At 33.8% G+C, this 24,323-nt stretch overlaps 1 protein-coding gene across 38 annotated transcripts in view; it reads right to left on the bottom strand.

The window, feature by feature from the left end:
• ZBTB20 (zinc finger and BTB domain containing 20) overlaps positions 1–24,323 on the bottom strand; it is an 830,234-nt gene that overhangs the window by 685,193 nt on the left and 120,718 nt on the right. The gene's annotated exons all lie outside the window — the stretch shown is intronic.

The raw sequence follows: 24,323 nt of genomic DNA on the forward strand, positions 1-24,323 counted from the left end.
ACAATGAGATATCACTAAACATCTATTGGAAGTGCTAAAACTCAAAACACTGGCAACAACAATTGCCATCAAGGATGTGGAGAAATACAAACTCTCACTCATTGCTGGTGGGAATGCAAAATGCTATTTGGCACTTTCTTAAAAAATTAAACATACACTTACCATATGATCTAGCAATCATACTCATTGGTATTTCATTGAAAATTATGTTCCACAAAATCCTACACATAAATGTTTATAGCAGCCCAATTTATAATTGCAAAAAAATTGGAGGCAACGACGATGTCTTTAAGTAGGTGAATGCATGAAAAAACTTCTACATCCATACAATGGAAGATTATTCAGCACTAAAGAGAAGTGAGCTATTAATCATGAAACTATACACGGAAACCTTAAGTGCATACTGCTAAATGAAATAAACCAGTCTAAACAGCTATATCCTGTATGATTCCAACTATATGACATTCTGGAAAAGGCAAAACTATAGATACAGTAAAAAAGATGCCAGGGTTTGGAAATGGGGAGGGATAAACAGGTAGAGTACAGAGGATTTTTATGGCAGTGAAAGTAATTTGTATGATATTATGATGGTGGGCACATAACATCATGCATTTGTCAAAATCCATTAAATGTACACCCAGTGAACCCTAATGTACTATAGTTATATTAATGCATCAATATTGGTTCATTAGTTGTAACAAATGTACCACCATAGTTAATAATGGGGAAAAGTGGGGAGGAGAAGGGTGAATGGGCATATAGGAACTCTACTTTCTCCCCAGGTTTTTTGTTTGTTTGTTTGTTTGTTTTTTGTAAACTTAAAACTGCTACAATAATTAAAGGCTATTGTTTTAGTTAAATCCATTTATTTCTAAAATTTAAAACAGGAAACATAAAACAACTAAGTTTAAGAAGCTGAGTGTGGTGATATGAGCCTATAATCCCAGCAACTTGGGAGGCTGAGGTGGGAAAACTGCTTGAGCTCAGAAGTTTAAGGTTAGCCTGGGAAACATAGTGAGCACGCCCCTACTAAAAAACAAAACAAAACAAAACAACAACAAAAACACTAAGTTTAACAAATATTATGTTTGCAAGTGTCAGGTGACAGGCATGTTTCATTTTTTTCAATATTACCTGTCCAGTGAAATCAAAGATAAATATGTAGCTGAATTTTACTTACTGTGAACAATCAGGTGGTTTGAATTTCTCTTTTCAGCAGTAGAAACAAACGTTTTGGAAATCAATATGGATTTTTAAAAACTCCAAAAAAATTAATTTGTATTTATTAATATTATGTCTTCATTATTATATTGTCAGAACAAAAGGATTCAGGTTATTTATAAAATTTTTAAAATGTGTGTTTTTATCTAGGAATATAGTCATTTTAAAATTAATGCTACTGTCAGGATGAAGGCAGGGAGCTCTGATACTTTTCAAACCACCTATTCTAGCACTTGAGATCTCTGCAGAATTTGGGCCTATACTGTCATGAGAACTTGGGATTTCAATAGATCTGCTCGTGGTTTCAATCTCTAGTTGGTCTGCAAAGAAATTAACTCTGTGCTACTGCCCAAAACTATCCCCCAACTTTCAAGGTTTCCTGCCTTGAAAACATGCACATTTTGTCCTCAAAAGAGCACAGAAAGGTACCTATAAAACCTGCACTGCTATGGTCTAAAATGACCAAAAAGATGCCTTGCCTATAATCTCCGTATATGCAAGACTGAACATTACATTACATGGAAGTATTCTGTAACCAAGAGTCTTTGCCTTTAAAACAAAATATTTTTTTTTCCTTAGAGGATAGCTATTTGGGGACTTAGCAAAACTGGACAACTCTCAGAAACAAGTTTTTCTTCAGTAGAACACACACTAGGGTTTGTGCCTCTTTTCTTTGTTCAGTTTTATACATGTATAAAGGAAAGACAAAAAACAAGAGGGTCTTTCATTTTTCCACAGTTCCCTTTCTTGGGTGCCATTCCTCTCATTGTTCATAGATGAATATTCAGCATATTCTTCTCACACAGAACACTCGGCCAGTTTTTTCTTTTGCTGTATATTAAAGGGCATAACATTTCTTTAACTGAGGAAGACATATTTATAATATAATTTTGGATTAAGATTTTTATTTACAAATCATTTCATAGAAAGTTTCTCTAAATTTTTAGCAAGAGATATTTGGCTATAATTAGTCAGATTTATCTGTCTTCATTTCAAGGATCTCTATGGTACTGAAATTTCTGTTTAAAGAATTTTAAGTAAGTTCATTTATATACAGTTCATGCAACTTATTTACTTATCCCCCTTCTACATGCCAGCCATTTCTTTCCAAATGTTAAACAGAGTTGCTAAAAGTTATGTATGTGTATGAGTGTGTGTATGTGTGTGTGTGGGCCTGTTTATGAAGGAGAAGCAGAGACAGAGGGAAAGTGGGTAGTCATTGTATTCAAGCCAACAACCCCATTTCAAAGGAGAGGGATTCTTACCCTGAAAATTTGTTTTCAATTCTTCACTTTTAAATTAATACATTTAGAAAAGGTTTAATAGAATGTGGCTGAACCTCAATTAAATAAAAATTTCCACCTCTTGATTTTATTTTTTTGTTGTAATTAATTGGTCCTTGGGTTTATCTGTATACATTTTATCTGTATTTGTATTTATTGTATGTGTATTTGTATTTATTTGTATAAATTTATCTGTATAAATTTTTAATGACCCCAAATATATCATGAAAACATTTACATGTTTTCCTTTATCTAGGAAATTATACACGTTTGAAAACCAAACAGTTTATATCTGACTAGATGTTTAGTTGCTGTTACTATTTTGAACTTGGAATGGACATTATTTTTAAATAAGTTATTTGTAAAGAACTGAGATTTACTGCATCCTACCTTATGTCAGGTACTCATGTCTTGTCTTAAATCATGTTCTGAACATCTCTTTGCATTAACATAATTAATCCCAGTTTACAGAAGACAAAATTAAGAACCAAAGAGAGAGAGTAGTTAACAATCAAGGTGATTCAGGACTTAACTGACAAATCTATCAACTTCTCTCTACCTCTACTGCTGCCTTCTTAGTTGAGGTCACTGTGATTTCCATCCTGGACCACTGGACCACTGTATTCACCTTCTAACTGGATTCCTCACTAACTGCCTTGATAATTCCAATCCATTCTGCACCAGAAGCAGGTTTATTATGGGACTGTGTCATACTTCCCTGGCTTCCCATTTCATTTAGGGCAAAATTCTATGAGGTCTGTCTCTCCATTTCTCTTTAACTTCATTTCAATCTACTCTCTTTTTAGCTCACAGCATTCTACCCACGTTAATGTCCTTTTTGTTCCTAGACATTGCCAAATGTTTTTTTTCTCTTTTTTCTTTTTTGTTATTGCTTTCTGATCTACTATAAAATGCTTTTCTTCTATGGAGGCTTCAAACATCCTATTCCTTGCCCTGGATTTCTGCATCACTGGATCCTTCTTATCATTTGAGTCTCAACAGAAACACCACCTCTTAAAATGGTCACCCTCTGATTCTTGCCCAGACCTTTGTTAGTTACTGTCAGAAAAAAATAACTTCTTTATGTACAATGAACTACTTTGCTTGTTTGTTTGTTTGTTTATCATCTATTCCTCCACTCCCTCTCCATTCCCTCTCCATAGTAGGACAGGAATATTCTATTTTATTTACTACCCTCATATAGTTTCTAGCACTTCGGGTACTGAATAAATATTTGCTGGATGAATGGAGTCTTTGTTTTCTCCACTCTAAAATGTGCTCATATTAATTAAATATAGTCATAAAATTTATCCACTTGGCTATATATATATATATATATATATATATATATATAACCATTTGTCCTTAGTAAAGCTTGAAATATGTGAAATCATGGCACTTCTTTTTTTTCCCCTGAATATTATTTCTTGGTCAGAACATTATCTTCCTCCTTGGCAAAAATATATTGTGCCTTTAAGTTTTAGCAAAGTATCTCAAAGAATCATATAACCGTAGCAAAATGGAGCTGAAGGGCACCTTGGAGCCCACCTACCCCTATCATGCACCTGGCACCTGAGCCTCTTCTACAGCATCAAGTGGCCACTGAGACATACCAGGCTGGAGGAACTAAGTACCTTTTAAGGCAACACATCTAATTCTTAGTGTTTTAATAGCCTAATATTTGTTTAGCGTTTTGGTACTAATACATTCCAAGTTTCTGCTGTCTACTGACTTTTCACTATTTGTTCCCTTAGATATTCATTTGAAATCTTTTTAGTTTAACCTGATGTAGCTGTTTCTTTTTATTAAAAAAAACTCGAGGTAACTTCTTTTCTGATTTAATGTAGCAATACCAGAAAATCCCTTTTGAGTTTAGTCTTTCAGATTGTTAGTAAACTTAATGATGAGAATAGAAGTATTTGTTATTTTTCTGCAAAATAGCTCTATCTATATTTCTTTCTACTTCTCATTGTGCAAAGTCTGTTCTTTCATTAAGACACTGTAATTACATTATAGTCAGTATGTTTTAAATAAAATTCTGAGATTCGTTTACTTTTTCTTGAGTCGTCTAAAAAATATGTTTTGATAAAATCAAGTGAAATATCCTTTATGACTTCAACTTCTTCTGGAAATACTTGTCCTCTATATATTTTATCACTTAATTTGCCAATTATGTCTACTCCTTTTGAATAAGGAGGAAATACCATTTTCTGAAATAAAAAAAGAGAAAGAGAAAAAAAGGAAATTAGAGAATATTTTAAACAATGTGTTTTATGTGTTTTTTAAATGTCATCAAACTCATTCTTCAGGACTTTACTCATAATAAGCTGTTCAATGAATACTTATTTAACAGTCGCTCTGTGTTCTATTACTTATCCCTTTTTCTCACTTATATGCTCAACTTTTTATTCTTCATAAGTTCTTTCTTCTTAGCATATAAACATGCATGATTATCTCCCATCAAATATACATAAAAATAAGCAAACAATAGAAAAGAAAGAAAATCCTTTTTTGAAGATTTGCTCTGTTACCACTTTCTTCTCTATTATTTCTAGTCAAATCTTTGAAGAGAGTTTTTACTTCTTTACCGCTCATCCTGTTTACAGTCCACTGAAAACTGACTTCTGCCCTTATAACATAATTTAATTATTCCCACCAAGATCGCAAATCACAAGACGGTCAAATCCAATTGAATATATTTTGACTTGACCTTACTTTATATCTCAGATGTTTTGACATTCTTGACAACTCCTTTCTTTCAAAAACACTGTCCTCTCACTGGCTTCATACTTTTTGGCTCTTCTCCTGCCCTTTTCTCTTCCTTTGCAGGCTCTTCTGCTTCTTCTTGACCCTATATATGGGTTCTTCTTCTGCTTTCCAACAGTCTCTTGCTCTCACATCATCCTTTTCCTTGAGTGATTATATTCACATCTTCAAGTTCAAACATCACCTTTATTTTGATGACTCTCAAGTCTGTAGCTCCTGCCCTTATCACAGCTCTTCTATATCTCTCCAGTTGGATACATACTGCTGACTATGGAATATCTTTAGCTGAATGCCCCATAGATACTTCAACTTATGACATATCAAACTGCAGTTTTTAAATCTTCACTCCAAAACGATATTTTTCTGTTCTTCCCGTCTCTTTTAATGGCACTGTCATCCACCAAGGGGATTTGGAAGAACCTTGAGTTCAAGCCCTTTCCTTTGTTTCCCTACAGTTGCCCTGTAATCTGTATGCTGAGGGTTAAAGGCAGGGCTAGGAGAAAATATGTTTCTATTAGATGAGATGTATCATCAATATTCAACTGGTATTAGAAAAATAACCATAAAAATGCTCCTGATAATAAGCAGCTAAAACATAAAGAACATCTTTTTGTAAGTAATCGTGAACAATGTTTGAGAGATAGAAGGATCATTCAATAATCTAAAAATTCTAAACATAATTTTACATATGAAAAAACAGTCCTAGAGAGGAAAGATAAATGTCTAATATAAAAGTAACTTAATGAAAAAGTGTGGACTAAAATCTAGATCCACTTCTGTAATTTTTGTATTTCCTTGGTATTAGAAGTAACTTACTCCTCCCTGTCCCTGATCTATGTAATGGCAAACATTTTTTCTTGGTAGGAGATAAATCAGGTCATTACAAGCATAGAAAGCAATATTTAAACAAAGTATATCTGTAATACAAATTTCTGCTAGTAGAATGTACCTACATTTTAAAAAGTGAGAGTTCTTTCTCAGCTGCTTTCTAAGTAACTTACACTATTTGTGCTCCCACCAATCCTGTATATTTCCTATATGCTCACAAACCATGAATATTATCTAATTTGTAAAACCTTGTCAATCTGATAAGGAAACTTACTATGTGTGTATGTAAGATTGAATATTTTTATACGTTATTGGACACATATTTTTATGAATTATGTTTTTAGATCCTTTGAACATTATCTACTGGGTTATTTATATTTCTTGTTCTTGAATTTTCTTCTGTTTCTTGGATAATGTTTTCTTCTGGAATGTATTCTTCAAATTTTTTTAATGCTATATATTTTTGTTCTGTATTATTTTTACAGTTATGTCATCTCATTTGAATGTACAATCACTATATAGCCCTTAATCTATACGGTTAAAAATTGTGTGAGTAAAAACTCTTTGCCACTCTCCCCACCCCATCTGAATTCAGATTGACTTATCCTGTAAGCTTTTATTCCAGGACTAAAATTTTGCTTTAACAAAGCCAATAAACCCAGGTGCTTAGTTTCTCCTACATACCTATTCTCCCAACAATGCTTTCTCATCCCCTTTCAGGCAGTGAGAATAAATTCAGTAAAATAATTAGGTTCTATCACATTATTAGTCCAGAGCTGGCAAGTAGAGGTTACATATGTGCATGTTCATGTGCCTCTACACCAGCTTCCTCTTCCTGAGACGACTAGGTATTTACTATGATTTGAATGTATCCCTCAAAGTTCATGTGTTGGAAACTCAATCTCCAACGCAACAGTGTTGAAAGGTGGGACTTTTGAGAGATGATTAGGTCATGAGGGCTCCACACTCTTGAATGGATTAATGTTATCACAGCAGTAGCTTTGTTATAAAAGCAAGTTTGGCTCTTTCTTGCTCCCCATTTGATGAGCTCTTTCACCATGTGATGCCTTCTACCACGTTGGGATACAGAAAAAAGGCCCTCACTAGATGCCCAACACTCTTTTATAGGGCTTCACAGCCTCGAGAACAGTGAGCAATAAATTTTTCTTTATACATTACCCAGTCTGTGGTATTCTGTTATGGCAACACAAAATAAACTAAGACAGTATTATGTATTTTTTCTTTTGTTTTACATTTTACTAAGTGCCGACTTATTCGAAAAGGTAATTAGCTTTGGTTAATTATCAAAGTTTTGTCTTTCCTTTCCTACTTTTCTCCCACTAAGCAAAAAACAAAACAATGAGCATTGACCTTTACCTTTCTCTGGTAAGGGAGTATGGAAGGTTTTCTACTACTTTTTAAAAAATACTGCTACAGATGGTACTTCTGGACCCATGTGGAACCTGGGGGTCCTTGCTGTCCTGAAGAGAAGTACACAGGCCTGGCTGGCTTTTCCACTTACTGATTGTAGAATCTCAGGCATTGAGCAAATGTAGGCAGTAGCCAGGGAGCAGTTACATCAGGCCTTAGGTGAAACCCACTGCTGTGCTGGCTTCAGGTCTGACCCAACACAGTCATAGTGGTGATGGCCACAAGGGAGCTTGGGTTACTCCACCCTGCAAAGGAGCTTGGGTCACTCTGAGCTTTGCGTAGCTTAGAGCAGAGAAAGAAGGACTCTGTATTCTTGGGAGAAAACGAGGAAAGAGAACAAGAGTCTCTGCCTGGTAATCAAGAGAATTCTCCCAGATCTTAGCCAAGACCATAAAGCTTATACCTCTATAAATCAGCAAGAACCACAGTGTTATTAGGCTTGGGATGCCCCTAAAGTAGATATTTCTTAGATCACAACATTCAGGTCTTTTAAATATCTGGAACATCTTTCCAAGAAGGGCGGCTACAAATAAACCCAGAAGGTGAAGACTACAATAAACACATAACTCTTCAATGCCTGGACAAACATCTATAAGCATCAACACCATCCAGGAAAATGACATGACATCCCCATATGAACTAAATAAGGCACCAGGGACCAATGCTGGAGAAGCAGAGATATGTGTGACCTTTCAGACAGAGAATTCAAAATACCTGTGTTGAGGAAACTCAATTAATTTCAAGATAACACAGAGAAGGAATTCAGAATTTTATCAGATAAATTTAACAAAGAGATTAAAGTAATTAAAAAGAGGCAGGCAGAAATTCTGGAGCTTTAACATACAATTGGCCTACTAAAGAATGTCTCAGAGTCCTTTAACAGCAGAATGGATCAAGCGGAAGAAAGAATCAGTGAGCTTGAAGACAGGCTATTTGAAAATATACAATCAGATGAGACAAAAGAAAAAAGAATAAAAAACAATGAAGCACACCTACAGGATCTAAAAAATAGCTTCAAACAGGAAACCTGATTATTGGCCTTAAAGAGGAGGAAGAGAAAGAGACAGGGGTAGAAAGTTTATCCGAAGGAATAATAACAGAGAACTTCCCAACCCTAGAGAAATATATCAATATTCCAAGTATGAGAAGGTTATAGAATGCCAAGCAGATTTAACCCAAAGAAGACTACCTCAGGGCATTTAATAATCAAACTCCCGAAGATCAAGGATAAAAAAGGATCCTAAAAGCACCAAAAGAAATGTAACAAATAACATACAATGGATCTCCAACACATCTGGCAGCAGACTTTTCACTGGAAACTTTATAGGCCAGCAGAGAGTGGCAGGTAATATTTAAAGTACTGAAGGAAAAAATCTTTTACCCTAGAATAGCATATCTGGTGAAAATATCCTTCAAACATGAAGGAGAAATGAAGACTTTCCCAGACAAACAAAAGCTGAGGGATTTCATCAACACCAGACCTGTTCTACAAGAAATGCTAAAGGGAGTACTTCAATCAAATAAAAAAGGATGTTAATGAGCAATAAAAAAATCATCTAACAGTACAAAACTCACTGGTAATAGTAAATACACAGAACAACACAGAACATTATAATACTGTAACTGCAGTGTATAAACTGCTATCTCTTAAGTACAAAGAGTAAATGATGAACCGATAAAAAAAATAAATACAACTTTTTGAGACATAGTACAGTAAGATACAAGTACAAATAATAAAAAGTTTAAAAGCTAGTGGACAAGGTTAATGTGTAGAGTTTTTCTTAGTTTTCTATTTGCCTGTTTGTTTGTTCATGCAAACAGTGTTAAGTTGTTGTCACCTTAAAATAATTGCTTATAAGATAGTAGATGCAAGCTTTGTGGTAACTTAAACTTTAAAAAAATACAATGGATACACAAAAAGTAAAAAGCAAGAAATTAATCATATCACCAGAGAAAATCATCTTCACGAAAAGAAAAGAGGAAGAAAGGAAAGAAGGAAGAGATCACAAAACAACCAGGAAACAAAAAACAAAATGGCGGGAGTAAGTTCTTACTTATCAAGAATACATTGAATGTAAATGAACTAAACTCTCCAATCAAAAGACACAAAGTGGATGAATGAACAAACAAACAAAAAAGATCCAACGATCTGTTGCCTATAAGAACACACAATACCTATAAAGACACATACAGACTGAAAATAAAAGGATGGGAAAAGATATTCCATGCCAATGGAAACTAAAAAAGAGCAGGAGTTGCTACACTTAGACCAGGCAAAATAGATTCCAAGGATGAAAACTATAAGAAGAGATAAAGAAGGTCACCACACAATGATAAAGGGGTTGATTGAGCACAAGGATATAACAATTGTAATATAGGTACCCAACACTAGAGTATCCAGATTTATAAAGCAAACATTTTTATAGCTAAAGATAGAGATAGACCCCAATACTATAATAGTTGGAGACTTTAACACCCCACTTTCAGCATTGGACAGATCTTCCAGACAGAAAATCCATAAAGAAACTTCAGATTTAATCTGTGCTATAGACCAAATGGATCTAATAGATATTTACAGAACATTTCATCCAACAGCTGCAGAATAAACATTCTTTTCCTCAGCACATAGTTCATACTCAAGGATAGACCATACGTCGGGTCACAAAACAAGTCTTAAGACATTCAAAAAATTGAAATATTATCAAGCACCTTTTCTGACCACAATGGAATAAAGCCAGAAATGAATACCAAGAGGAATTCTGGAAACTATACAAACACATGGAAATTAAACAATATGTTCCAGAATGACAAGTGGTAAATGAGTAAATTAAGAAGGACATTTAAAGATTTATTGGAACAAATGATAGTAAAAACACAACATGCCAAAATCTATGGGATACAGCAAAAGCAGTACTAAGAGGGAAGTTTATAGCTTTAAGTACTTACATGAAAAAATAGAAAAACTTCAAATAAACAACCCAGTGATGCATATTAAAGAACTTCAAAAGCAAGAGCAAATCAAACACAAAATTAGTGGAAGAAAATAAATAATAAAGATTAGAGATAAATGAGTATAAAATGAAGAAAATAATACAAAAGATCGCTAAACAAAAAGTTGTTTTTTAAAAAAAGGTAAACAAAATTGACAAACTTTTAGACCCAAATAAGTAAAATCAGAGATGTAAAAGGAGACATCACAACTGATACCGCAGAATTTAAAGGATCATTAGTGGCTGCTATAAATAGCTATATAGAAAGAAATAGAAAAATTTGGAAGAAATGGATAAATTGCTAGACACATGCAAGCTACTAAAATTGAACCAGGAACATATCCAAAACCTGAGCAGACCAATAACAAGTAATGAGATCAAAACCATAATAGGAAGTCTCTTAGCAAATAAAAGCTCACTACCTGATGGCTTCACTGCTGAATTTTACCAAACCTTTAAAGAACACCAATCCTACTCAAATACTCTGAAAAACAGAGGAGGAGGAAATACATTCAAACTCATTCTATGTTTGACAGTATTACCCTAATATTCAAATCAGAAAAAGGCACAACAAAGACACATTTTGGATCAAATGGCTTTGATCCAAAAGACAGTAACAAATGCTGGCAAGGACATGGAGAAAAGGGAACCCTTGTACACTATTGGTGGAAATGTATATTAGTACAACCACTATGGAGAACAGTTTGGAAGTTCCTCAAAAAACTAAAAACATCTACCATAAGATCCAGCAATCCCTATATGTGTGTGTGTGTGTGTGTGTGTGTGTGTGTACACTAAAAAGAAAGGAAATGAGTATATTGAAGATATATCTGCACTCCCATGTTTATTGCAGTGATATTTACAATAGCAACCTAAGTATCCATCAACAGATGGATAGATAAAGAAAATGCGGTACTTAAACAGAATGCAGTACGATTCAGCCATAAACAGAATGAGATCCTGTCATTTAAAATAACATCGATAAACTGGAAATTATTAGGTTAAGTGAAATAAGCTAGGCACAGAAAGACAAACTTGATATGTTTGAACTTATTTGTGGAAGCTAAAATTAAAATAATTGAACCATAGAGATAAAGAGTAGAAGGATGGCTATCAGAGGTTGGGAAAGATAGTTGTTTGGGGTAGGGGGAGAAGTGGGGATGGTTAATGGGTTAAAAATATTTAGAAAGATTAAATAATACCTAGTATTTGCTAGCACAATGGGATGGCTATAGTCAAAAATAATTTAATTGTACATTTTAAAAAAACTAAAAGTGTACAATTGGATTGTTTGTACTACAAAGGATAAATGCTTGAAGTGGTGGATCTCGATACTCCATTTACTCTTATGTGATTATTACTCATTGCATGCCTCTATCAAAATACCTCATGTACCCCATAAATATATATACCTACTAAGTATCCACAAAAATTAAAAATAAAAATAATAAATAAATATTTTTATTGAGTTTTTTTCTGTGAATTATACAATCTCCTAGGCTCTTAGTCTGCTAGGAGATGTAGCGATGAACCAAAAAGTGCTCTTATGGATCTTAGGGTATACTAGTTAACGTAGAAGGGTTGCTCTAAATTTCAAAGTGTCTGTTTATCAAAGCATCTATGATTATCGGTGTCTTTTTTGTTTTTTGTTTCCTTATTGTTTGTTTTTCATTTGAGTACTTTTCTCATTAAAACACTAGCTTAAGCAACATGTCAAGGAGAACGGCAAGACAATACAAAAGACAACAAAACAAGCTCTTCACTGCATTGCCTCACCCATAAACTTATAAAGTGGCTGTCACTTTATAAAAGGCTAAGAAAAGCTATTTCACTGAAAACCTTATTGACTGTTTTAATGACATCACATTTGTAGTTCTGTTATGAGGAAATAAATCATGGAAGGAGTGAGGAGAAGTTTAGCAATAGTTGTGGTCTTACCTGCTGTGTGGTGGGTCTCAGATGCCCTATATGCTATGCAAGTAGAAATCATTGCTTATCATTTTAATGTAAGTTTGATTGGAATGTGACTAATTACATAATAGTTATACAAAAAAACATATTCTAGATCAGCTAATTAAGCAATATGATATAAAATATGTTTTGTGCACAAATAAAGAAACATATTGTTTCATTCCTATAAGATACATAAATAAAGTTATTTTGGACTGATAAATATTTTTTTCAACTTTCAAAAGTTCCAGGGTACATGTGCAGGATGTGCAAGTTTGTTACGTGGGTAAATGTGTGCCGTGGTGGTTTGCTGCACAGATCAACCCATCACCTAGGTATTAAACCCAGCATCCATTAACTATTCTTCCTGATGCTCTCACTTCCCCCAACCCAAACCCCTGAGAGGCCCCAGTATGTGTTGTCCCCCCTCCCCATGTGTCCATGTGTTCTCATTGTTCAGCTCCCACTTATAAGTGAGAATATGTGTTGTTTGGTTCTCTGTTCCTCTATCAGTTTGCTGAGGATAATGGCTTCCAGCTCCATCCATGTCCCTGAAAAGGACATGATCTCATTTCTTTTTATGGCTGCATAGTATTCCATGATATATATTTACTACATTTTCTTTAACCAGTTTATCACTGATGGGCTTCTGGGTTGATTCCATGTCTCTGTCATTGTGAATACTGCTGCATTGGGCATAAACGTGCATGTATCTTTATAATAAAATGATTTATATTCCTTTGGGTATATACCCAGTAATGGGATTGCTGGGTCAAATGGTATTTCTGCCTCTAGATCTCTGAAGAATCTCCACACTGTCTTCCACAATGGTTGAACTAATTTACACTCCCCCAAACAGTGCAAAAGCATTCCTTTTTCTCTGCAACCTCACCAGCATCTGTTGTTTCTGGACTGTTTAATAATTGCCATTCTGACTGGCATGAGATGGTATCTCACTGTGGTTCTGATTTGCATTTCTCTAATGATCATTGATGTTGAGCTTTTTTTCACGTTTGTTGGCTGCATAAATGTCTTCCTTGAGAAGTGTCTGTTCATGTGCTCTGCCCACTTTTTAATGGGATTGTTTGTTTTTTCTTGTAAATTTGTTTAAGTTCCTTGTAGACTCTGGATATTAGACCTTTGTCAGATGGGTAGAATGCAAAAATTTTCTCTCATTCTGTAGGTTGTCTGTTCACTCTGATGATAGTTTCTTTTGCTGAGCAGAAGCTCTTTAGTTTAATTAGATCCCATTTGTCATTTTGCTTTTGTTGCAATTGCTTTTAGCGTTTTTGTCATGAAATCCTTCCCCATGGCTACATCCTGACTGGTATTGTCAGATTTTCTTCTAGGGTTTTTATAGTTTGGGGTTTTACATTTAAGTCCTTAATCCATCTTGGGTTAATTTTTGTATAAGGTGTAAAGAAGGGTTTAGTTTCAATTTTCTGCATATGGCTAGCCAGTTCTCCCAGTACCATTTATTAGAGGGAATCCTTTCCCCATTGCTTGTTTTTGTCAGGTTTGTCAAAGATCAGATGGTTGTAGGCGTGTGGTCTCATTTCTGAGTTCTCTATTCTGTTCCATGGGTCTATGTGTCTGTTTTTGTACCAGTGCCATGCTGTTTTGGTTACTGTAGCCTTGTAGTGTAGTTTGAAGTCCAGTAGTATGATGCCTGCAGCTTTGTTATTTTTGCTTAGGATTGTCTTTGCTTTTTGGGTGCTTTTTGGGTTCCATATGAATTTTAAAATTCAACATCCCTTCACGTTAAAAACTCTCAATAAACTAGGTATTGAAAGAACATACCTCAAAATAGTAAGAGCCATATATGACAAACCCACAGCCAATATCATACAGAATGGACAAAAGCTGAGAGCATTCCCCTTTAAAACTAGCACAAGACAAGGATGCCCTCTCTCACCACTCCTACTCAACATAGTATTGGAAGTTCTGGCCAGGGCAATCAAGCAAGAGAAAGAAATAAACATATTCAAATAGGGAGAGAGGAAGTTAAATTATCTTTGTTTGCAGATAACAGGATCCTATGTCTAGAAAAGCACATCATCTCAGCCCAAAACCTTCTTAAGCTGATAAGCAACTTCAGCAGTCTCAGGATACATAATTAATGTGCAAAAGTCACTAGCGTTCCTATACACCAACAACAGGCAAGCAGAAAGCCAAATCATGAATGAACTCCCATTCACAACTGCTACAAAAACAATGAGATACCTAGGAATACAGCTGACAAGGGAAGTGAAGGACCTCTTCAAGGAGAGCTACAAACCACTCCTCATGGAAACTAGAAAGGACACAAACAAAAGGAAAAACATTCCATGTTCATGGATAGAAAGAATTCATATCACAAAAATGACCATAGTGCCCAAAGTAATTTATAGATTCAATGCTATTTCCATTAAACTATCATTGGTAAATCTTTTTAAGAAAAATTTATAGTATAAATTAATAGTTTAAAGATGGCAATTTTTATTTAGATAGATCAAAAAACAAAATGCTGTCACAGAGAGATGTGAATTGAACTACCTATTAAGGAAGTATGTTATCATTAATGCTTTCTCACAATTTCTTTCATATTAAGGATTTTAAAAAGTTAAATTATATACAATTTCATTTGTATCATCACTATAGTTTCTTTATCAAATATGTGTTGAGTAAATGCTATGTTTCAGACATTGTGCTGGAATTGGAGATATAATGGTAATGAAATGAAGGATGCCTCATGGATCTTACAGTCTAATTGAGGTAGAAATACAAATACACATACATATATACAACACATATGCACATACTAAATAATCACACAAATATATGAATATTTACTTTCAGATAATGTTACTAAATTGTGGTTATTTCTGTGCTGGCAAGAAACACCCAGTTTCTTGAAATTTACATTTCAATGACTTCTTCCAAATTTAATCCTGTTTATGCCTAAGGATTTTTGTTGTTGTTTTTTTAATCTCTTAAAGTTTCACATTGAATCACTGCTGATTTGTATGCATGAAGTTACCAGGACTTCTAATTTTGTACCAAGTTTATATGTGCTAATATTTTCCATTAGTAAAGAAGACTGAAAGATGCCTCAGTTGCCTGGAATTTATGCCACCAAGGAAAAACAGAGATTAGTGTGTTTAAAGAGTTAGATCATTGGGTTAATCATGCTCTGCCATAGTATCATTGCTATCCTTTAAATTAAAAAAAAAAGGTTTAGTTAGAAAATTTTTTAACAAGATAAAATTAACCACAGACTATAAAGAAAAGTAATTTCAGCAGGATTATTTATTCTCCCAAAGTTGAAAAAACAACAAACCAAAAAAGGTGTATATGTGACATCTACTTAATTTTTTAAATATGATTCTTTCCATCTTTTGTTCTTTGATCTCCACATGAGCAGAGACACATAAAGTGGCAATGGGGCCAAGGGTGCTAGATGGCTTGGCATTCATTAACTATGGCAATTAGCACCATTTAGATTGATATGTTTCCAAGATGAAAGTAAGAATTGGACTAGACAAAAAAAATGATGATCGCATTTGTGAAAGTGGAACAACACTGACCAACAAGAAACAAAGAAGCAGAGCTCACCTTAAAAGACTTGGAATATTTGAAAAATTGATTATGAGATAAGATAATTTCAACATAACTACAATTCCTTGAAGAGTTATTAATGCTTCAGTAGCATTAAAGTAAAATGAAAAGACACCAGGGAAGTCTGCTTTAATAGCTTGCTGGCTTGAACCCTAATACATAATGTTCTTGTTAATAGTTTATGGGTGACTGCAGTAAATTGGTACTGAATGTTTTTCATTTTTTTGGCTCTTCATATCAGATCTGCTCTTGGAGAACATTTTGTTCTGAGAATATTATGAAGGCAGTTCATCTACTTTAGAAGTTGCTTGACAATTTTAATACAGTGTTAACTTTTCTCCCCTCCAGATTGTGTGATTTTTTGTCCTTTGTACTCGACATCAAATTATAGTTTGAAATTCAGCAATTTGCTCAGTTATACTTTACCTACCCTGACTAAATATTTTAAGTGCTGCCACAAGAAAAGAAAAAATCTAATTTTTCCCAATGTTGTTGTTACCCCTCTCTATTTATATAGCAGTTTAAATCTGCCCTTCATCTTGACAGAGAAAAAATTTTAGATGGATTAATTTTGAACCTAAATAACTTGTTGACAAATAATTTATGATCATATTCAGGGGTTGTTTTGAGGTAAAAAGAAAACTGCATTGAATGAATTATACCAAGTGAAATCATGGTATTTTAAACAAAATGAGGTTTATAATTACCTGGGATTTAGTGAACAAAATTATGTAATGCAGGGCTCCCTGAAGAATTTAGTGCATGTCCTATGTTTTAGTGCTTCAAGCAGCAAATATTATGTATATACAATAAAAAAGGAAGTTGCAGACTTAATACATACTGAAATGGTCTCAATGTTAACATTAGACTCATGAAAAATTAGCGGACATCTAAGTACTTTATTCGTTCTTTTAGTCTTTGCTGTACCTAGGAACATTTGTTTCATATAAAAGTTATATTACAAAATTAATGGACTGAGGGTGGAAAGAGAATTTGAAAGAATGTGAAATAAAGTCTGGATATATACTGAATGCAGGTGGAAGATGTCTGAGGAACATTAATGACAATAAAGAGAAGTCTCTTCCTAAGGTACAGACATCCAAAACCAAAATAAGAGCCAATGTGGTTACATAAAACTGCAAAGAAAATCTTGGTTGGACAGAGAACTCCAAAGAGGTAGTAAAAGGAAAAACTGAGCAAACTAGGGAAGACAAATGCAGAGAAGAGTTAGAAATAATTAGAGAAGAAATAAAATGCTTCCACAAAAATAAGAACAACAAAAATTCAGGAGATAAATGCAGAACAGTCCAGCTAACAGAAAAGGATTTTTGAACTGTGTATGCAAGAAGCAGACAGCATGATTGGAAATGAAGTATTTGCTCTTTCCTCTAAGAGTGGAAGGACAAGACATTCCTGGGCAGCACAACTCTGCGTAGGATTAGTTGCACTTCCTCAAATGTATTTTCAAGCAAAAAGCTGAAACCCAAATGTCTTGAGCCACCAGAAGTACCCAGGCTCTTATGTAATACAGGCTTTAGTGTTTTATTGCTTATTCAAAAAGACAAATTATATTTTAAAATTGATATATGTGTGAGCATGGTTATGCTACACCTATAAATTACCAAACGTAATACCAATAGCAGCCAACCAACAGTTTAGCCTCAGTATTTTCACAACAGTTCAAAATGTTTTGTTAAATCCCATGAAAGTAGCTTCAGTGACAAAGGTTTCAGATCTTTGCAAATGATAATTAATTCAGAGGCATATAATGGGAAACACTACAGTCAGGTCTAGACAGGTTTAGATAAACTAATGGCCCAACTAGTTATGGCAGCTACAGTTTTTAACTTCAAGTAAAGGAATCTTAAAGCAGTTCAAGGAAGAAACATTTTCTTTCTTTTCCTTTTTAAAACATTTAATTGTCTTTTTTGAGGATGATAAAAGATAAAATCTAGAGACTTTATTGTACTGTACTCATTATAGTCTCTCCCCTGCCTCATATGTAAATCTAGTTTGCTTCTTCATGTTTGTTCATCTCTACTTTAAATAAACATATTGTACATATACTCTCTCTATACACACACACATATAATACCTATTCTCTTCCATTTATGCTTACATTGTAAGTCTTTTAAACATTTATTGAAATATTTTTGTTGGATTGACTCTACATTGAATAGCTTTATTATAAATGAAAGACTTCCCTTCTATTAAACAGAACTTTCTTTTAATACCACTATGAGGCAGAACATTATTGCTATGGTATAACTTTGTACGATCGAATGTCCTACTGGTTAGATCTGTGAGTTAATTTAAATTTTTACAGGCTGTTAGATGGAGTAAAAGGCAGGATACAGCCATGGACTGTAGGTTTTTTATCCTTTAGTTACTTCTTTAACTTTTAATTTACATTAATGGACAAGTTTCATCTAGTCTAATTTTATGTATTACTTGAGTCTTTCCTCATATTTTTGGAATGCCATTTTTAATTTAGAGAGTTTTCTAAGTAAAAGTCTTAATTGTTCTTTTCCTGAATAATAGCTTGCATGAATACAAAGAACTTTATGTTTGAATTTTGGATTTAGTCAACTTGATTTTTCACTGAAATCAGGCCTAAACATATGAAGTTCAGCAGCAAAAACAAAAGCAAGCTTACTTACTGAAAACGCATTGTCTTTCTATAACAAGCTTACTGTAAAGATTGGGGTAGTATGTATATTTCCATAGATACATATATATAGTATCTGTGTGTACACATATACACGTAAAGTTAAGAAAGTTTGTAAAAAAACTACACATATGCAACATTAGAAATACTGTTAAATATTTATGTGTAATGAAGCTGTTCTTTTCAATGATGTCCTACATTGTAAAGGTTTTATTTAAAAATTTTTATATAATGAATGCAAACTTGAGTCACTGTTCAAACATGAATATTTTCTCAAATGAACATATTTGCATGTGTTATGCTATATAAACTGAGTTCTGTAAAAAGGATCCTTTTTCTTCTGCTACCAAGAAATTCTACTTTTATAATTCAAACAATCTACTCTCTCCCACACTCAAAATAAGTCATCATTACTTAAAATATGTGTAGTGTAACAATGGAAATGTTTGTATATTTGTCAAACTAAATATTATGTTAAAATATTTTATACATTTCCACTGAGAATGCTCTTCTTAGTTAAAAATAAATAAAATTTAAAAAAACTTGAATGGAGACATTTTGAAAGTGGCTATTCCAGGTAGGATAAATATTTAATTTACTCCATAGCATAATAATTTTAGGAATCACTTCATTTTGAAAAATTATTCTGAATACTAGCAACATTTTGGCCTTTAAGACACTTTATTAACAGTTTTGAAGAAAAAGTTGAGACATTTGTTCAAAAGATTTGAATCTATTCACATAATAGTTCAGACAATCTCCATTTTTAAATTCCTAAATTTTGAAAATTTAGGATACATAAAAACAGATAAATTAAGGAATGATGGTTTACCACGTGGAAAAAGTATTATTTATAAAAATTTTAAAAGTATAATTTCTTGGCCGGGCGCGGTGGCTCACGCCTGTAATCCCAGCACTTTGGGAGGCCGAGGCGGGCGGATCACGAGGTCAGGAGATCGAGACCATCCTAGCTAACACGGTGAAACCCCGTCTCTACTAAAAATAGAAAAAATTAGCCGGGCGTGGTGGCGGGCGCCTGTAGTCCCAGCTACTCGGGAGGCTGAGGCAGGAGAATGGCGTGATCCCAGGAGGCGGAGCTTGCAGTGAGCTGAGATCGGGCCACTGCACTCCAGCCTGGGCGAAAGAGCAAGACTCCGTCTCAAAAAAAAAAAAAAAAAGTATAATTTCTTTACAAAATTTAGTTATTTAATAATATATATAAAAAGACTCAAGTTGATATTCTAAAACATACTTTTAAACAAAAGGAACTGTCTATTACATAATGAAAATTTATGCAACCAAAATGAGTATTATTCTTTGCAAAGTAGTTGCCTTGGAAGACAGTTCTTTAAACAGTATAGCTATTGCTCTAAATATTGCACAATGTGCGAACAATGTTGACCTTCAGTGCCAACAACATATCCTTTTGAATATTTTCACTGACAACTGCTCTTTAATTTTTGTTGCATTTTAGAAATAGTCAAGAGTAACTTAGAGCCATGTTTACCTGACAGAGCCAAGTTTATTGCCATAGCAAAACCTGGCCTGTATAGTTATAGAAATCCCTTATCTTCATTTCTTCACCTCCAACTCTACAATCTACTCCAATTTGTTGTCCTTTGCCTCCTCTACTCCCTTCAAACTAATCTTTCTAAGGCTGTAACTATCTGTTTTCAGCCACCAAATGGGCAATCATTTAAAAAATATTATGGAAATGATAAAAGCCATTTATCTTGGGTGGTTTTGTGCAGTTTCTAAAGGCAGTTTCAAAAGAGGTAAGTAACTTTGATAGTGGTAGAATCATCGGAATAAATATATTACCTTCACTATGACAAGGATATTTGGATGTTTAACTTTTGGATATCTGATATGTATTTTCCATTCAGTGCAGTATTTATTGAGCACCTATATTATGCAAAACACTGTGCGAGATGCTGAGGCAAAATATGAAGATGAAGAAACAATGAGACCAGCCCTGACTCATGAACAAATAGTGAGGTAAGGAGATAACCTTCAATGACTCTACTGTGAGACAGATTTAAGTGTTCTCTTGGAGTTAGAATGCACTATATAAATGGAGAGGGAAGAATTCATTTTAACTGAAGCATGACAGTTAAATTGTGCCTAGAAGGACAGAGATTGAAACCTTAACAGGTAGAAATGGAAGAAAGAACTAGGAAGAGGAAGTAAGTTGTTCAATGTAGAATAGGGTTTCTATCTTTTTTTAAAAAATGGACAGTTTACTTTCTATTCATAGCTTACACAGTAAAACTGTGCTTGTTTCAACTTTGCTGGCACTACACAATATGCCTAGATTCAATTCTGTTGAATCCCATAAACTCTCTTTTTTTGTTTTGTTTTTCATTCCATCTTTCTATGCCTGTGCCCTATGTGTTCTTTCTCAGCTCTCATGTCTGTGTCTTTTTCAGTTCTGCATCACCTTCTTTTCTTCTACATCTGTTTCTCAGCTTTCCCTGTCTCTGCTATCCCCTCTTGTAGTCATCTTTCCGTCTTGATTGCCATAAGGAATTGAAATATGCTATACTTCTCTTTGACAAATCCAAACTTGAATAAACTCTTACACTATGGAGTTTTCAACAAATCCTTACTCTTTGTACTTTTTTCCTTTTTTAAATTGTTCCTTCCTTTCACTTAATTCCTTGTAATCTGTCCAAATTTTATATTCTCCTCCCCAACTTTTCTCCCTTTTCTTTCTCTCCTTTTTGATTCTTACACTACACTACTGGTATACTCAGAGGAAAAAATGATGCTAAAATAAAGAAAATGTTCTTTACAATCAGAATATTATTAACCAGTACTTCCAAGCATAACTAGTTCAATCATAAAAGTTCATTTAAGATTTCAATGATTCCAACTTATATCTCTTTATCTCTTTTTGAGTCAACTATTAAATGACTAGTACTTCAAAGTTAAATGTATTTTACTGTATAATTTTTGAGACTGATCATTTATATTTGATATCTATATCTCATTTCATAACTATACTACATGGTCTAATGTATGGCATATGGAAAGTTTTTGCAGCTTACCTCTTCTTGCAAGACTAAATGAGAGGACTACTGTTGGCAGAAAGCAAAGTTGGTCAAGGCCAAAAATAGGACTGACTGTTTTCTTTAGACCCTCCCTTTTTCTTCCTTGTAATAACCTTGAACTCCTAGATTCAAGTTTTTCCTTTATTTATCCAATAAATATTTACTGAATCCTAACTATTTTCCAGGAACTATGGTAAGTGCCATTGATAGATGTATTAGGCCTTCTTTGACACGGAAGAGCTTACAACCTAGGTGGAGAGGGAGAAACATAACTGCAATATAAATTGATAAGGCCCCTAATGGGACGAAGAACAGGCTACTATCCTCATTATACATCTGGTACTCAGAGACCTCTACGTTATTCCTTGGATTTTCCCCATACTTGCAACCCACCTTTTTATCCTCCTCATTAAAACTTACCTGTTATTGAATCCCATTTTCCCTTAAGGCACCCCTTTTGGATAGGTGCTTTGGGAAAACAATCCCACAAATTAACTCACACTGGATATTAAAAGAGTAAAGCATATACCTCACATCCCCCTTGCATTTTAACAAGTCATTCCATTTGAAAAGAACTGATTGCTAGTGATGGGAATTTCAAGAACTGTACAGTAGGCCATTAGAAAAGTAAAACTTTTCTCATACACTTCAATCACAACAGAGAGGGGTTGACTGTACAACATAAAACTTCCTTTTAGATGCCCTAACACTATTATTATTTAAACAACATAGCAGCTACATATTCACTAAGAAAATACAATTGAATTTAATTGTTGTTAGTAGTAGTAGTTACCGCTAGTAACTACTGTTACTAAAATAGAAATTATATATCGATTTAAAATTATAAAATTTGCCTTATTCTTTCTTTAACTTTTATTTTAAGTTCAGGGGTACAAGTACATGTTTGTTACATAGGTAAATTTGTGTCATGGGGGTCTGTTGTACAGATTATTTCATCAACCAGGTATTAAGCCAAGTATCCATTAGTTATTTTTCCTGATCCTTTCCCTCCTCCCACCTTCCATCCTCTGATGGGCCCAGTGTGTGTTGTTCCCCTCTATGTGTCCATGTGTTCTCATCATTTAGCTCCCACTTATAAGTGAGAACATATGGTATTTGGTTTTTTGTTCCTTTGTCAGTTCGCTAAGGCTAACGGCTTACAGCCCTATCCATCCATGTCCCTGAGAAGAACACGATCGCATTCTTTTTATGGCTGCCTAGTATTCCATGGTGTATATGTACTACATTTTCTTTAACCAGTCTATCATTGATGGGCATTTAGGATGAATCCATGTCTTTGCTATTGTGAATAGTGCTGCAATGAACATACACATGCATGTGTCTTTATAATAGAATGATTTATATTCCTTTAGGTATATTCTTTGATATTATTATGAAGATTCACTTCAGACACATGAAATAGCAAGGAATGGTTTTCTAGTTGGAAAAGTATGATTCCCACAATAAAAGTAATAAAATATAATAAGAAATATTTACATATATCAAGAAAAAATGATTCATGGGATCACAAAATAAAAATTATACAAATTGAGGAAAGCCTTATTTAATATAATGTCTTTAGGAAAAAAATTAGTATCTGTGGACCTGGGATTCCTCCCCTGTAAAATGAAGGGTTTAAATAAGAATAAACTCCACTTTCTTGCTTCCAGGCTTAACACATATGTGAATCATTTGCATAAATATTTCTCAATTTTCCTACTACATGAAATTTTAGTTGCTACAATATCACAATTAGGCAGTCTGCATAAATAAAGGAGTTTCTCTTATATTTCTAAATATGAGAAATATATAAAATATACTAAAATACTAAATATATAAAATATTTAAAAATACTAAATATACTAAAATACAGTACTAAAATAATGCCTAACACAAAGTAACTGCCTTAGCATAATTTAGGTGGCTGATTGGATGGATTAAAGATTGGATTAATAGAAAAACACAATGATGCAAATGTGAAGTCAGGTATATGTCTACACATCTAAAAACATTTAATGAGAGACACTGAAGACCCAGAAATTAGTATTTTTACAGGCTTATAAATAACCGATGTTCAATTTGGGGGTCAAAACAAGAAATAGAGAAAACTGAAGTAAGTTAGGTAAGGTCCATTTTGACTAGGATTATTTCTGGCAATTTCCCCTCATCTACTTTCTGCAAATTCATGCATGTTCACTGTACTGTGCTTACTGACAATCTGTACCAAATTACTCCTGGCAGTTTGAAATCATTTCATCTATAACATATAAATACCTTATTTGCTTCAACTGTACAAATGCTGGACCCCATCTCACCAAAGTTTTCTAGAATTTAGTTGTTCTTCACCTAACATCTTTAAAACTCAATTTATTGGTCTGTAAAACAGTAAGACCTACATTATAGAGTTATTGTGACAATCAGACGGACTCAAAGCATGTCATAGTTTCACTTACGTATCTACCAACCCACTATCATTAGCCTTCTACTTGAGACCAACCCCTTTACCTAAGTACTAAATGTGGTAATCCTTGAAGTC

This window comes from Pan paniscus, chromosome 2 (assembly GCF_029289425.2).
Source record: "Pan paniscus chromosome 2, NHGRI_mPanPan1-v2.0_pri, whole genome shotgun sequence".
Taxonomy (NCBI): Eukaryota; Metazoa; Chordata; class Mammalia; order Primates; family Hominidae; genus Pan; species Pan paniscus.